Genomic DNA, 16,923 nt, shown 5'->3' with positions numbered 1-16,923 from the left:
TTTTCTATCTGTCTTATTAGGCATTTACCTGTTTCAGATATTTATAATCATTGTGCTATTATGATGCCTTATTTAACATTTTTATATATTTTTACATACGTGTATGGATCATTCATTCTGTTGCATACATTCTTAGAAGTGAGAGTATCTGGACCAGAATTCATCTACATTTTGACCTTTGTAAGCATTGCAAAATTAACTGCAAAAAGATAGTACCAATTTATATTTTCAACTCCATTTCTCTACAACCATGCCATTATTTGATACTATCATTGGAAAAAAAAATTGCTGGACCTGTGGGTGAAGTGATACTGGTTTGGCCAAAAAGTTTATTTGGTTTTTTCCATATGACCGCTCTAGTAGTGCTTAGTTGTCTAACTCCATTCAAAACAACTTTGTTAGATTGTATTGTGACAGCTGTTGTATCAGCGTGCATTTAAAAAAACTTACTAAAATTGGTGAATTTTTTGTGTAGCCATTTTAATATTGAAGATGGAAGAAAATATGCAACATTTTAAGCATACTATGTTTTATTATTTCAAGAGAGGTAAAGACTCAACTGAAATGCAAAAAACAATTTGTGCAGTGTATGGAGAAGGTGCTGTGACTGATCAAACATATCTAAAGAGGGTTGTGAAGTTTTATGCTGGAGATTTCTCGCTGGACGATACTCTGTGGTCAGGTAGATCAGTTAAAGTTGATAATGATCAAATCAAGACATTAATTGAGAAAATCAATGTTATACCATGTGGGAGATAGCTGACATACTCAAAATATCCAAATCAATAAAGTTACTGGTGAAAATGAAGAATGTATCTTTTGCTTCAGGGAAAAAACCTATATGGACCTTTTGGCCAACCCAATATCTTATTGAATATGCATTCCATCAACCATACTTTTGACATGAAATTGAGCATCTTTTCATATGTTTATTGGCCATTTACAATTTTTTCTGTTCATGTCCTCTACCTTTCTATTTTTTTCTAAGACATGCTTGTAGTTTTCTTATAAATTTGTTACAGATCCTTTGTACAAGACATGTGAACACTCTGAGCATCACACCCTATGTTAGTATATTTTTTACTCTTTAAAATAAGGTTTTAATTTTGATTTGGTAAACTCTTAATTCACTTTAGTTTCTGTCTTCCTTTGATTTTATGTAATGGTACCATTGTTGGTAGATTCTTTGCCCATATTCTTACATATCAATTAATGCTGCAGAAAGCCAGGACAAGTGTCTAGGACCTCAGAGATACCTGTAAATAGTGATGAAGTAAAAAAAAAAAAGTAATACAAGAGGAACATAAATTTCATAGGTTTTGTCCGTTGGAAGCCTGGCCAGATTTTTCTTATAGGGGAAATTAATGCAAACAGCCTTCCATTATTTTCTTACCTTCTCTGTTCATCTTTGGGTTTGAAAAGACTAATTATGGAAAATGTGGCTTGACTGTTTCAGCTGTGAGCACCCTGCCTGCCCTTTCTCAGGCTTCCCTGGCTGGGCCCCTGCTGCCACAACTTGGTGGGATAAATCTGTAAAACAAAACACAAAGAAAAGACAAAGAGGCCACCTATGGTGGTAGAAAGTGAATTTCTAGTCACTGAAGATGATCAGACTTCTTGATGAGATTTTTATAGAAAGATGGGGTTCCAGGTTCTGATGATCTGTAAGCCCCCTTCTAACCCCGAGATTCTCTGATTCTGGGTCTCGGCATGGAATATATTTTAATGGGAAGGAATATCATTTAATGGGTTTGACAGTGATAGGACCAGAATCGTAGAAGAAGAGAATGGGGGTGTAGCAAGTTTTCACTGGTGCACAAACCCCGACCTGGAGGGCTTGCTGCTGAAGAGGGCAACAGGAGCCCTGTTTTAGGAGTGTGTGGATAACACTTTTTAAAAGCCTAGCACAAAGCTGGCATGGAGGCAAAATCCAGGAGTGAAGGAAGACTCAGCCATCTGGGCATCAGCCTGAGTCTTAGGCAGCTAAAAACAGATAATGTCTTGTCTTGCTGACAACTTCATCTCCAAAGGAAGAGAAAGCAAGGAGGCAAACTGGTAATTGGGACCAGAAGGAATCTATTTGGAGTAGGAGAAGACAAGAACCCCAGAGGACTGTGGTTTCTGTTTAGAGTGGGGCCTACCATTCATGAATGAGCAAGACCAAGTCCACAGGGTCAGAAGGAAGAGGGGTGATTCTTACCCTCCAAAAGCTTAGAAGATGATTCTGGCTATAAGGACAGGAGGCTCTATAATGCCATTCTGCATACTCAATTATAAGTGACCCAAAAAGAAACCAGGACAGCCACACAAAAGAGGACAGGGGAGTGCATTAGTCAGGGTTCTCCAAAGAAACAGAACCAAGAATGGATACACACACACGTAATTCATTTAAGAATTGGCTCCCATGATTTGGGGTGGGGTGCTGGAAAGTCTGAAGTCTGTAGAGTGAGCTAGCAGATTGGAATTTCAGGTAAGAGTTGACTTTGCAGTCTTGAGTCCAAATTCTGCAGGGCAGCAGGTTGGAAACTCTGATAGGGTTCCTATGTTGCATTACTGAGGAGATTCCTTCTACTTTGGGGAATCTTACACTTTGCCCTTGTGGCCTTCAACTGATTAGATAAAGCCCACATACATTATGGAAGGCAATCTGCTTTACTCAGAGTTTACTGATTTTAACGTTAGTTTCTTCTAAAAAAATTCCTTCCCAGCAACATTGAGACTGGTGTTTGACCAAACAACAGATCAACGTAGCTTAGCCAAGTTGACCCATAAGTATCCATTATAAGGAGTGCATGAGCCACGACAGATAGAAGAACACTACCATGCTGTAAGATGAGTCCTGGGAGGGTGAGGGTGGGAAATGGCTAAAGAGCTACCGAGAGACCACGGTGGGGACACCGAAAACTAGTGTGCATCAGGTGGATGGGGAATATAATATAGCAGGGTACAGGCCACTAATCTCTGTCTTCGCCAAGGAGAAATCTGTCTCACCTAAAATAGATAAAAGCAAGTGTATAAGAGATTAGAGGCTGAGACCAGTTGCAGCTCAGGGTGCTGGAACTTCCTGGAGACGTGATCAGTGAGCTTCTGTCGGGGTTTTAGAGAGATTCCAGGGAGTCAGAGGGGAAAGGAGGTCTGCAGGCTAGTATTTGGCTCTACAGAGAGGAAGCACACTGGATATACATTGCTGACCAGTTCCTAAAATAAATGTCAGTCCAGCGGTCTGAGCATTTAGAAATAAGGGGTTGCAGAGTAAGAGTTGGCCTGGGGCTGCAGCACTGAGATGGTATATGTATATACGCACTCCTCACCCGCAACCCTGGGTACAGGGCTATCTTCATTCATTCTCCACGAGTATCCCTTCTGGGGCCTGAGTATAGTCGGAGGGCAAGGGGCTGGCCCAAGATGCGACAGCTGGAAAGATGGGACTTGAGTATCAGTGGACACAGTGTTCTTTCTCTACCTCTGCTGCAGCGCAGGCAAACCGTGGCCATGAGCTGAGTTGGTCCCCCAGCTGTTTCTGTGTGTTTTGTGAGCTAAGAATAGACTTTTTAAAATGGGACAAAAACCTACAAGAATTATATGTAGCAACATGTGAAAATGATATAAAATTCAAATTTCAGTGCCCATAAATAAAGTTTTATTGGGACACAGCCATGCCCTTTGTTCTCATACTGTCTGTGGCTGCTTTTGTGTGAGAACAGAGTTGAATGGTTGTGACAGAAACTGCCCGGCCTGCAAAGCCTAAACTATTTACTCTCAAGACCTCTGTAGAAAGTTTGTTGACTCCTGGTCTTCAGCCTCTTGGTTAGTTTTCCTAGGGCTCCCATGTGAACAGCTACTGTCCTACCAGAGAAAGCTATAGGAACATGCCAGAACCTGGGAACCCAAAAGGGAGAGACATTTTAGACATAGGCCCAGCTTCAGTGAGGTGAACGCATGGAGCCAAAGGAGAGAAGTGAGATGGTGAAAGATTCTGGGATTGACTTTGATTCCATTCTGTCTTCCAGATCAAGGGCCTTGGAAAAGTCTCTCATGATATCCTGTGGATTTAATAGAAACAGTGTGGATTTGATGATACCAATTAGAAATGTCTGTTGTGGGCTGATTAACTGAACCCATTGCCAATATAAGGTCTTTAGTAATACACTGGGGCCATGTCTCTGAGCCTGTGCTACCTAATATTTATAGCAAATGTTTGAATAAAGGCACAGAGAGCATGCATATGCACTCCAAAGTAGTATGAGGCTGGGTATACTAGCCATTGAAGTCAGAAGACAGGGAGTTTCACATAAACTAAGAGTGTGAAGCAAAAGTAGTCTTAAGACTAAGAAAGAAGTGTGTGTCCATATCAAGAGAAACCACAGGACTTACATTGCATTGAATAGGTGTCCTGGGAGCACTGTGTCTGGTCCTGGGCTCTGCATTGTAGGCAAGACCTTTGTGAGTGAGGCCTGGCCAGGGTGATCATAGGGCTGGGAACAATGTCACATGAAGAACGGGAAAAGGCACCAGCGATATTTGGCTTGGGGAAGAGGACCTAAATAGGGTATTTTCTGAGTCAGGTTCCCCAGGGACTGACCCTGAGACAAAGGTTGGGTGCGTGTTTTATTTGTGAAGTACATAAAGCACTGGAAAGCTTCAGGGGAAAGGGCACAGGGAAGGGAACACAGCCAGCGAAGGGTGTGCAATCCGGCCAGCACCCACTGTGGGTGACTGGGCTTAATGCTATAGAGAAACTCTGGTAAATAGTGTAAAACAGACATTTCACTGGTCCCACCCAACTTGTGAGGGATCTGGGGCCTTTGTGTGCCAACTCCTGTCTGTTGTTGATTGAAGACTGTGCCCAGGGGTCTATGCAAGGCTTCAGAGAGAACCTCAGACCTAGAGATGCAACACTGGTGTAGGGAGGCTCGATGGGCGTGATACCAGCACATGTGCCGGGCATCAGAACTGTTTTCAGATATATATCTGAAGTGTAAATGTAAATGTGAGTGTGAGTGTAAATACATATATTTAATCCTTACCTGAGGGTATGCTTTTATTGATTTTAGAGTGAGAGGAAGGGGTAGGGAGAGAGAGAGAGAGACCTTGCTGTGAGAAAAATACAGTGATTGGTTGCCTCCTATACCTCCCTAACTGGGGACTGAACCCACAACCTAGGTATGTGCCCAGCCCAGGAATTGAACCTGCAACCTTTTGGTGTATGGGATGACGTTCCAATGAATGGAACCACCCAGCCAGGGCCTGTCTTTGGATATTGGAAGAGCTGTGATTGGTTGAAAAACACAGGAAGCAGATTTCTTGCCCATGCTCCCTGGACTAGGGCCAGGCCTAGATAAGTGGTGGGCGAATTGCAAGCTAATTCCAGTCCAGGACTCTGATTCCCAGCATCAACGTTGATGAGCAAAGTTGAAGGACATTAAAGCCTGACTTCCAAATCAGCCCCTCAAACAAAACATTCATGTCAGAGTTGGTGGGGATCCCGCATGCCCACTAGTCTCTTGACCCCTCAGCTTTGTTTCAGAGGCAAAGGGGCCCCAGGGCTCCCCACCCCTCCATGCCTTCTCTCCCAGGCCCTCTGAGCTGGAGCTCAGCTGCTCATGATAGAGGCAGCTCATTATTTTGCTGCAGTTGACTTAAAATCTGAAATCAATTGGGTATCAAATATGCAGTCCTCAGTCTGATACCATTTTTCAAAGGTACAATAACGTTCAGAAATGACACTGCATTTCCTAATTATGAAATCCTGTCATTGCTGCTCAGTCTAGGATGACTTGGCTGCAGGGTTTTCTTTTTTGTAAGGTTTAGCATATGCTACGATTATTTTAAAATTGCTTTGGAAGAATGTATTTCATCAGTGAACTACGAGCATGCTTATTACTGAGATTTGGAGGCAATTTGAGAGGAAGGATAAATTAGCACGGACTCCGGAGGCCTCAGGAAGCATGCACCCCCTTGTCCCCACTGCTTCCTTCTTACCACGGCTAATAAAACCTCTCCAGGCCAGGGCTTCCAGACTCTTCTTTCCACTTCACTCTCCGAGCACTGGTCAAGATCATGAACTATTTGGGGACTGGAAGTGACTGGAAGTAGCTACCATGAAGCCTCTGCTCTGCCTCGGGACTGTGGAACTGCCAAGAGGAAGGATGAAGAAGGATGGAGCGGTTAAACCAAGGGCTCCCTGAAAGCCAGGGTTCCTTAGACCCCTGTGAGCTCCATAGTCGGAGAAGAACTGCTTTAGATTCTAGGAAGCTGAGGCTTTTTTTGCTCAGGAATGCTGATGCCTCCATGGGCAGTGGGACGGTTGAGGGAGCTCTCACCATTTAAAAAATCCCACACGAATTGGTGACACACACAAAGGCACTGTGGATGTCACAAACATTATGTTGAGGAAAAGAAGCCAACACAAAAGGGCACGTGTTACGGATTCCTTTGATGTCACTGTCCTGGAACAGCCCAAACCCATCTCTGGTGGTAGATACAGAATGGCGGTGCCTCTGGAGAGATTAACAGGAAAGAGATAGGAGGGAACATTTTCTGGGGTGACGGAAATGTTCTCTTCCTGGTTAGGGTGTTGTCACATGAGTGTATAGGGTTGTCAACATTCATGGGGCTGTACAGTTAAAAAATGCCCTGTGCCCTGTGGATACTTCAATGAATGTCGGTGGAGGTTTACAGTCCATGGCAGCCCACATCAGGTGCCTACCTCAGGTGCCCACTGGTTACACAGCTGTCTCCTGAGGACACTGCTGCATGGGTTTACACTTTCTGTTAAGAAATAAAGTCACAGAGGTTTCCCATTCCTGCTTAGGGATCTGCCCTGCTAGCCTAGTCACAAATAAATACCTAACTACTCCCCCACTCTCTGGGGAAGCAGCAGACTTTCTGAATAATATATTTAACCCAGAGCCCACCCCATCCCTATCTCAGCAAGGAAGTGACTGGAGGTACTGGCACAAAGTCAATGCTGGAGGACAGATGCTGATAACACGCACGTGCCACCTGGGGGCTGGGGTGAGGGAACCACTTCATTTGTATGAGAAGATACTTCCCAAGGAACTTTTTTCTTTCATGCTTTTTTTTTTTTGTAACAAAGACCTCCTCACATTGACAAATTATGAATATGCAGAAAAGATGGTGTGAGACCACTTGTCTCTGAACTGAGGCCAGTTTAATTCCTAGGACTCCAAGTCACTGGTACTTTTCTTGCATTTTCAGCAGCACCTGAAATAGATTTCACTTCATCTGAAATGCAAAAGACTGCAGAGTAGAAAGCTCACCCCGGTCTCTGATCCAGGCGAGTCTTCTCAAGCCTGGTGTTCTTACTCTTTTTTTTTTCTCCCTTTCTTCGAAATACTGCCTTGCTAAGCCCACAGATGGGGATCAGAGCATAAGTAGATGCATAATATCTTACCCAAAATATTCCACCCAGGCATCTTCTTTTACAGGTCGGGAGGACTCGCAGATGGAGTCTTCTAGGTGACCACATTTCCATCTGAGAGAAATTCTCTCTCATAATTAAGATTATGTCAGCATTTCCATTACAGAACCTGGTAGTAAAATCCACTTTGAAGTAGAACTTCATTCTAAAGCTCTTGGTAGTGGAGAAAATTCTCTCTGCCTAACAATGGTTGTACAGCCCATTTCCCTTGGAAACCAGAGAGGAAAATGTGCTGTAAGTCCAGATGGGGGGGGGGGCACGCTATTGGTCAAGGGGTTGGTTGGGTAGAAGAGGTCAGTCCGGACCCTCAGAGTCTCCTGACCGGTACCTCGCCCAGGGGAAGACTTTGAGTTCAAGCTGGTGTTCCCCAGCCGTCCTCTGCTAATCACCTGTGTCAGAATCTCCTGGGCAGCACCTGTTCTACATGCAGAATCTTGCCCTGTTATGGCACAGTCTACCTGTCCCACCTGCCCCACCCAACCAGGAATCTGGGATGGGGGTCTGGGAATCTGTTTTGTACTAATCATCCCAGATGGTTCCTTTTTCCAGGAAAGATGAAGGCTTCTAATCTAGGCTTTGCTATTTTGTTGCTGGTGACCTTGGCCAGATACCTTCACCTGATTATGCCTTGTATCCTCCTTTGTAAAATAACAGCTAACATTTATGTTGAGTGTTTATTACATGCCAAGAATGTCCTGAGAAAGTCCCATGAATTAGCTCATCTAAGTCCTCACAGCAGGTCTATGAGGTTGGCACCATGATTATCTCCACTTTTAGGAAGAGCAGGAGACACGGGGAGGATAAGTAAGTGTCCCAAATCACACAGACAGTCCATTGGCAGGGCTGGGCTTTGAACCCACAAATTCTGGCTCTGCCATGTTGCGCTGCCTGTTGGAGGATAATGATAACCCTCACTGTCCTGGGTTGTCAAGGGCTAATAAAGAAGAGAATGTTGAACCACTCTGTGGCCTGTCTGATTACTTCTATGGAATTTTGACTTGTTCTCTGGATGCTGGGTCCATGCCTCTTTACAGCCCCCTGTTTAGGACTGTCCTGGCTCTCCCCAGTCTCCTATTACCCTTCCACCCCTTCCCATTGCTGTTTGACTCTTTGATTTGTGAGCAGCTAATCTCACCGGCTAATTTACACTCAAGTGTTAATAAATGATGATAGCCTAATACATTTGCTTTTCTCAGATAACATGCTTTTGTTTTACCTAAAGATTGAACTCAGAATTTCCTAATCTGCTGGCACTAGGGATCCCCTTACTATCTGTCTCCTCAGGGGCCCCATGTTCTATGAGGTGTTTCTGAAAAAAGCCAACCCCGTTAATTAATTAGGAATCCGTCCCATGTATAAATCTTTATATTTTATAAAACAGAACAGGACTCATGGACATTATTCCTCTGGCTTATTTGAAATTTGGAAACTTCAGAAGAAATCGTCCACATTGCCATCTTACTGGGTCACCAAGTGTCTGAAAACCCCTTGTAAGAACCATTGTCTCTTCCCAAGGGCCAAGTCACAGGGCAGAATGGGATCTGTCAGGGTGGGGGCGGGGTGGGTATGAGTATGTGACAGACAGGCAGCGTCCAGCTCTGCCTCTGGGTCAGGCTGGCCCTGCTGCTCAGGACTGCCCCCCACGGTGCAGATGAGAGAATGGACAGCAGCCTCATTAGAGAAGCAGCATCTGACGTGTGGAGCCCATGGGGTGGGCTGGGGTTGCTGCCCTGCTGCCCAGGGGGAAGAGGGAAGGGACAGGCGGACGACATGACTGGAAGTCGCAGTGAAAGGTGAATGTGTTGCCTGAGAGTCGTTGGAGGCCTTCACTGCTCCATGACACTCATTCTCCTTAGTGTGTTCAGGGACATACTCCCTGTGCTCAGTATGCTCGTGTAGATGTGCAGGCTGCACATAGGGGGGAAGGCCGTGTGGCTCGTGGAGAGGCTTGTGTCGCCTCCTCTCCCCCTCACTCCCTCCTCCAGCCGCACAGGCCCCTGAGCGTGGCAGCCACGCTCCTGCCTGAGGGCCTTCGGCTGGTTTCTCTCGGCTTTCAGTAGTGAAAACCTTGTTTTTAGTGCCAGTTTTAGTCCTGAAAGACTTACGTCCTGGGAGACCCCACAGTGCCAGGCCAACTGCAGCAGCTGATCATCCTACACTTCCCTGGAACGTTCTTCTCCACGTTACCAAGCAGGCAAACCGCTGCAGCTTCAGCAAGCCTTCGCTCAAGTCTTGCGTTCTCAGTGAGACCCATCGCTTCCCACCCTCACCTCCCCAACTCCCCTGACCTTGCTCTACTTTTTTAATAGCATTTATTACCTGCCTGCATATTATTTGCTTACATACTTATTATATTTATTGTTTATTGTTCCTCAGTTGCCACTAGAATTAGGCACTGTGAAGACAGGCTGTTTTGTTTCCTGACATAGCCTGAATGCTTAGAACAGCACCTGGACTAGAAGCTCCATAAATACTGAATGAACGAATGAATGAATGAATGAATGCTCACATTTTCAGTGCAGATTATACTAGATACTATGGGGGATTAAAAAAGCATAGACTATAATTCCTGCTTTCAAAGAATTTATGATCTAGTAGAAGAAAGACAGCAAGAAGAGGTAGCTAAGACTTTCTCACCCTTTATCCCAAGGCCCACTCTTGATAAAATGTAATTCCTTCTACCTCTGGTCATAGAAACTTTGTAAAAGGATGAACTCTTTTTAATGTCCCCATTTCTTCATGGCCCACCTAGTCCCATAACATCTGGCTTTTACTTCTTGTGTTCCATTGAATCCTGCTCTTGAAGACCATCAATTACCCCTTCAGTGAGTAGATGTTGGTCCTTAGCCTGAGAACCCTGAGTCACATCTTCTGCAATGGGTGCCTCCTTGTTCATCAGCTCTCCCTTCCCTTGGTTTCATTTATCCCCTGGTGGGAACTGGTTCTTTTGCAGATTCATATTCCTCTGTGCATGCCCTCAGTGCTGGTTTCCTGACAGTTCTGTTCTTGGCCTGCTCTGTGTTCCCTCTATCCTCTCCCTACGTGACCTCGCTCACTCTTAGGCTTTCCACAGTTTTATATTTCTGATTCTCACATCTCCGTCTCCAGCTCAAATCTCACCTCCAAGCGTTAACCTCATTTACACGGCCTACTTAGCATCTGCCCTTGGATGTCATCCATGCCCCTTGTGCTGACCACCGCCCAACAGAACCTACCACCGACATGCTCTGCTTCCTGTTCCCTGTGTTTGTGTTGATGGCACCCCTGTTTAGCTACTCTTTCAAGCTGGAAAAGTGGGAGTCATCCTTAACTTGTCTTTTCCCCTTACCCCTGATATTCTGTAAACCATCAAGTCCTATTAATTTAATTTCCAAAAGATTTCTCCAATATGTCACTTTCACTCTATACCAACAACCAACCCCTCTCTCTCTCCTGTTCAGGTTTATTTCAACAGCCTCCTACCAGATTCCTGGGCTCTGGTCTTGTCCCCTGAAGCCCATCCTCTCTATATAGTCGGGGTTCTTTTCCTATTGAACACCAGTCCTGTATCAAGCACGGTGATATGTACTAGGGATACAGCAGTGAAAAAGAGAGACAAGGTCCCTATTCTTGTACATCAGTGGGATCCACATAAATAATAAATCTTACACTGACCCTCTCTGGCTTAAAACCTTTTAAGATGTTTCAGCTGTTATCCCACTTATCCTTTGCACGTCTGGGGTCATGAGTCCTTTTCAGAATCTGGTAAGAGCGGGATTCATGCACAAAACTTTGCTTACAACTTCAGGGGAGAGGGCACTGGGCCCTGGAGGCCTGACCTCAAGAATCCTTGACTTGCATAATCAAGTTCAAGCCTTTTTGAACAATATACACAGCTTTCCATGGCCTGATCTGTGACCCCTCTTCTGGCCTTGCCTCTAATCATGTCCACCTGACTCTCTTTGGTGTCATAGCAACATGGGACTTTCTGAAGTTCCTCACGTGCATCATCTGTTCATCCAGTGACTGTTTAAGAACCTATTGCTTTAGATTCTGAGTCATCAAAAGTACTGAGGTGAAAAAGAATATGATGTGGGCTTTGCATTCTGACTCTGTGACTTTCTCTGGTTTGGGCTGCGCCCTCTCTTGCTACCCCTCTGGTCCTTCCCAATTAACTGACCATTGCCCACTGCAAAATTTACCTCTGGCATCTTTTGTTCTGAAAGATATTCCTGAATGTAACCTTCCACTTCATGTTGGTTTGGTATTAGAGTCCTCCTCTGGGTTCCCCTATCTCCTTGCGAATATCTGTTTTCCTGCCCTTAATTGATTATATGGCAATCTTCTTTTCATGTCGCTGTTTCTTGCACTAAGTTAGGAGCTTTTAAGGACAGAAATAGTTTCATTCTTGATGATGTTTTCCTGGGTGCCTGTTTCAATTCTGTACACAATAAATATTTGTTGAATGAATGAATGAGTGAGTGAATAGGAAGGATGAATAAGGCTAGAAAGGCTCTATCAAGCTGCACCAAAGGAGATCCCTGAAGACTGGCCTGGACATTTTGTTCTTTTCTGAGCAGCTTGTAGAAGAGTTGTCGGAAGTGCTGGGCAGAGGACGATAGGATAAAAGTGAGTCTTGGTAATGGCCAATCTGGCAGCAGCTTCCAGGGTGTGTAGAGGAAGAGAGGCCTCTGCCAACGGCAGGAGCTAAAGCACCGAGAGTAAGGGGTGATGTGGGCAAGGGGAGAAGGCCTAGTGGAAAGGCTGGGCTGCTGGATCAGGCATCAGCTCTGCCACTTTGTGGCTGTGGGGTATTTATTAGGCATGTCCCTCTCTTGGCCTTAGTTCCTCCACAGAGGTTTAATTGAATGAGTTCTGGGATGCTGTTTGATGTTTCTGGGTCTTTTCTGTTTGATAGTGCTTCTCTGTTGTGAGACCCAAACCTATGCTTCTTTAGGAGCCAGAGATTTTACCGAGAGAGATTGCTAGAAATATACCCCGCCCCTGCCCAGAGGCTGCCATAGCCCCCTCAGTGCCATTGAATTTGGATGCCTGGATCAAGATTTCAAACTCAGGAGGCATTGGGGTGTGTCAGAGTTGGTAGGGATTTCACACGTCTCCAGGGCTTTGACTGCTGGGTAATTAGGTCCCAAGCGCCGGCTGGCTACATCTCCAGCCACTTAGTCCTGTGCCAACATGGCTCTAGCTCCCTTGTTTCTGCTCCTTGTTATAGAAGGGGCTGCCAGCTGCGACCTTCCCACGGACTGGCCCCCTTAGCAGAGCTGGATGAGATTCTCTTCAGAAGGACCCTGGGCAGGTAGGTGGGCCCGGTGTGTCCACTCTAATGGGCTTAGTCTCAAAGGCTGCTGCTCAGAACAGACTCACCATTGTGGAAGGATGAGGGGACCAGAGGGGACGGGTGCCTTATGGAGAGGTTGCGGGGATGTTGCATGAGGGCCTCACAGCGCCCCTGGCAGGTGGCTGTTTCTGCGTCCCTGAGAAATAAGGGCAGAAAGGCCTGGAGAAGCTGAGGAACTTACCCAGGCCTCTGAGCCAGCATTCACACTAGGGCATTTCACTTCGGTGTTTGAGGTCTTTCAAATGACATCTGTGCAGGGAGGCAGCCCCTCCACGCCACAGGCTGCTCGCCATGGGACCTTTCATTATTGCAGAAAGGTCAGGGAGACTTGGAATGTAAGATGTGGGTGTGAGTCACCGCCCTGTCATTTACTGTGTGGCCTTGGCAAGTGACTTCACACCTGTGAGCTTCATCGCCTTATGTATAGAATGGGGGTGACTCCACTAACTGTATAAACTTGTGAGAAAGAACTGGGCTAACACAAATGTTAATCCTTGTCACTCTCCTTTGTGGGGTGATTTTTTGGAGGATGGGCTGGGGTGGACTAGCTGAGCAGATCTCCTTTTGTTGCCTGGAATTGTGCTTCCCCCCTGCAGGTGGTCCATGGCTGATCCTGCAGAGCTTGGGTGCCAGGGGTGGCAGAGACTCAAGGGAATGTGGGCTCCAGGCTTCCCTGGAAGTGACAACACGACTGAGAGAAAGAGGAGGGGCATCTCTAGGGTACCCTTTGGCTCTGCTTTTTTGGGGGGCAGCTCTAGTGTTTCTGGGAAGTGCAGTCGAAAGGCCTTAGGCACTCAGGGTGGGGATGGAGGTGAGGATGGTGGAAGCCACCCACTGGGAGACAGCAGCCCTGGGATGGAGGTCCAGCCCGCTGTAAAGCTTCCTGCAATTTATTCAACCTGTGTGCACCCCAAACCCTGCATCTGTGACTCTCTGTAGACCCCACAAGTTGTAATACAGATTTTAAAAGGAGGGGAGACTGAAGGGGAATAAACATATCGAAGCCATATAGTTTCTAGGAATTTGCACTGTTGGTTACCATGGAAACTTTTTTCTGATTTGTAGATTTCTTGCTATAAAAAGTTTTACAAATGGATAGAATCAAACTATACTTTTGGTGTTATTTAATGAATAATCTTTGTTTTGGACATTCATAGTACTTTGGGATCCTGCTAAAAACAGCCTAGACTGTTTGATCACTGTCGACAGGGAATCCCTCTTTTTCCCCCCTAAAATTTTAACATTCAGTGTTAAAAGTTTTATACCAGGGCACACTAAGATATAGGAGTGCTGCTTCTTAAAGGTGTCACCCTTTAGGGTTTGGTCCTCAGTTTAGAAGTTGTAGATATTTGGTATTTTTGTGTGAAATGCTTAAAGAATTTCTGATCTTAGTTCAGAGATGGTAACATTGTGCCATTTTCTTCTTCCTCAGAAAAGTGGTTCTTGATCATGCTCTGAGCAGTCAGGGCAACCTGATGAGTCTCGTGAAATTGCAAAGCCTTGATTCTATCGAGCCCACTAAGTTCCTCGATCAGAAGACACAGGGATTCCTCCTTAGACAGCTTCTCTGTTGCCTGGAGGAGAAAAGAGATGATGTCAAGGATGATGATGACAAACTATGGTCTCTGGGATGGTGAGCAGGTTCTCCAGCGGCTCCAAGACTCCAGAGTGGACAAGCTGGATCAACTGGTCCATGGTCCATGATCAACTTCCCAGTTGTGAAGTTAGCCAGCGTTCAGACAACCTCTTTCTGGACTTTAAAATCTCCATTTTTCAGCAGAGACACAAGAGGAGGCAGGATGTTGCAAGCAATGAGCTGCTGGAGGTGCTGTGGGGGCCCGATGGCCACATTGCTCAGGGCTCAGGCTACCTCCTTCTGGATGGAGGACTTGGGGTACAGCAGGAGCTGGGGCAGCATGCCCAGGATGCCCGCATCAGTGGCCACCTGGGTCTGACCATCTGTTCCTGTGACGATGTTGCCCACAGAGAGGGGGTCAAGACGTAGAGTTCAGAGCTGGTCATGAGCTCAACGAGCCTGGGCAGCACCAGCATGTCAACCACTTGGCCAGTGCACTCATTACAGCCCTCAGTGAAGTGGGACAGAGTGTCAGAGAGCACCTTGCTGTCTTGGTGCTGCAGGAGGTGGAAGAGGATGTGCAAACATTTGCTTCACCACCTTTTTGCAGGGGTACAGGTTCTTGTTTTGACACAGTTTGGATAGGGTCCGTGTGACATTCTGCAGAAACGTGATTGGTATGATTGATGAGATCAGGACCAGCAGGTGTGGCATGGCATTTCTTGAGATAACAAAATCTCTCAATTCTGGGCTCTCACCTGCTATATTACCAAGGGCCCACACTGCCTGTTCACACATAGTCATATGGGGGGAAGACAGGAGCTCAAACAAGGGCTGGATGCCTCCCCCTTCCATGACAGCTTGAGTCTTCTCTAAAGTCCCTGAAGCGATGTTGACCAGAGCTCAGGCTGCCTCAAACTGCAAGCAGGGGTGACATGAGGACCTCAGGAACTCCACCAGCCTGGGAATGAGCCCAGTTTCAACAGTCAGCTTCAGAGGAGGGTCCCTTTCCCAGGACAGTATTCTCCTGGAAGTCTGGATGGCCCAGAAACATAGTTCTGGATCTAAAGCATTCACACTATTGATTATAGTGTGATAATCAATAGTGTGATAATCACCCTTACAGGGTGAGGCTGACCTGGTTGGTCCCTTCTTCAGAAGCTAGGTCAATGGAGAGAGTGTTGATGTTTCTTATCTTTAAGACCTGCTCATCTTTCTTGGCCTTCCAGAGCTGCAGGCTAACTTCTATCGGCTGCTGTTGCCGCAAAGTACCTTTTCCTTGGGACTTAAATTTTCTCAGCCTCTCTCCTGGAGTTTAGAAAGCCAGCATGTTGACTAGAAGAAGTAAACCACCTGGTGGGGAGCTGCCAAGGAATCCTTCTTACCCTCTTTTTTCCTGCTATCAATTGCTAGAGGACACTGGTAGAGATCATGACAAAAGCAGCCAAGAAAAACAAAACCTTCCCTGTTCCTTATAACTATTTTGAACACATCCACTGAAAATATTTTTACCTGTTGACTCATATTCCCCAACAAGGACAAACACTCTTTCTTTCCCCAGTGCCATTTTCGTTCCATTTTCAATGTTAATTCTCTCTATGATGCCCTTTTCTAGAAACCAAAGTAAGGACCTTCTTGATTATAAATAATGACACAGTACATGGTCCTAGACTAATGCAGCACACTGATTCAGGCTTGATGTTTGTCTGTTATTTATTGTGCTATCTGCACAGCTTCTCAGTTGGATCCTGGTCTTAAATCAGGGATCCCATCACAGAACCTAATGTGAAAGGAACCAAATGTACTAGGAGCCTCCTTTATTTGTCTTCCCTGGCTTGTCAAGCAGTCAGAAAACTGAGACCTGACATTAAAAGGCATGTGCTGAATAGCTCTGTCTGGTTGCTAATGATACTGTGATGTGGTGAAACACCAGTTACTGCTGATGCCACTCTAAGCAGATCTGCATTCTAGAGGAGTCAGGCCCAAACTCCTTTGTCTAATAAGACATTTAGCATTTAGAACATATAGCCAGAGAATCCTCAAGGCATTTGAAATTTTGAGTCTTGTGGGAGATATAAAAGGGTCAAGGAATTAGGAGAGTTGTTTGAGCTTCAAGGTCAACTCAGTTGGTTCAGATCCACTGGGGAGTTGCTCAGACAGAATACCTGGATTTGGTATGGGACCTGTCCCCTGACGAGCTGCATCTGGGTCAGGTGGGTGTTACCTCACTCAACAGGCACATCTACTGAGTGCCAACTGTGTGCCAGGCACTGGGCTACAATCTGGAGATAGATGCAGAGGTCAAAATGCCTTGCTCCCTGTCCTAATGAACCTATGCTCTCAGGAGAGATAGACAAACAGATGACTGTAATATCTAGGTAAGGTGCCTGCAAGGCTCCCTCAGAGGGTACCTGGAAGGCCTATTGGACTCTGGCTTTGGGGTGTCAATTCTGAGAAGGGTTCCTGAACTCACTGCTCTAACCTCTGCCTTATAGATAGGAGTGGCGACTCCAGATTCCCAAGAGGGTGATTTTCAAGTGTCCTCTTTGTTCATTCCTTCACAAT

At 45.8% G+C, this 16,923-nt stretch overlaps 1 pseudogene; it reads right to left on the bottom strand.

Annotated features, from left to right (window-relative positions):
• Positions 1–14,170: 14,170 nt before the first annotated feature.
• LOC123808807 lies at positions 14,171–15,925 on the bottom strand (annotated as a pseudogene).
• Between the last annotated feature and the right edge of the window lie 998 nt (positions 15,926–16,923).

This window comes from Phyllostomus hastatus, unplaced genomic scaffold, assembly GCF_019186645.2.
Source record: "Phyllostomus hastatus isolate PE091 unplaced genomic scaffold, TTU_PhHast_1.1 phas_scaffold_501, whole genome shotgun sequence".
Lineage (NCBI taxonomy): Eukaryota > Metazoa > Chordata > Mammalia > Chiroptera > Phyllostomidae > Phyllostomus > Phyllostomus hastatus.
The sequence above is the reverse complement of the archived record's forward strand: the minus strand, read 5'-3'. Positions and strand labels throughout refer to the sequence as shown.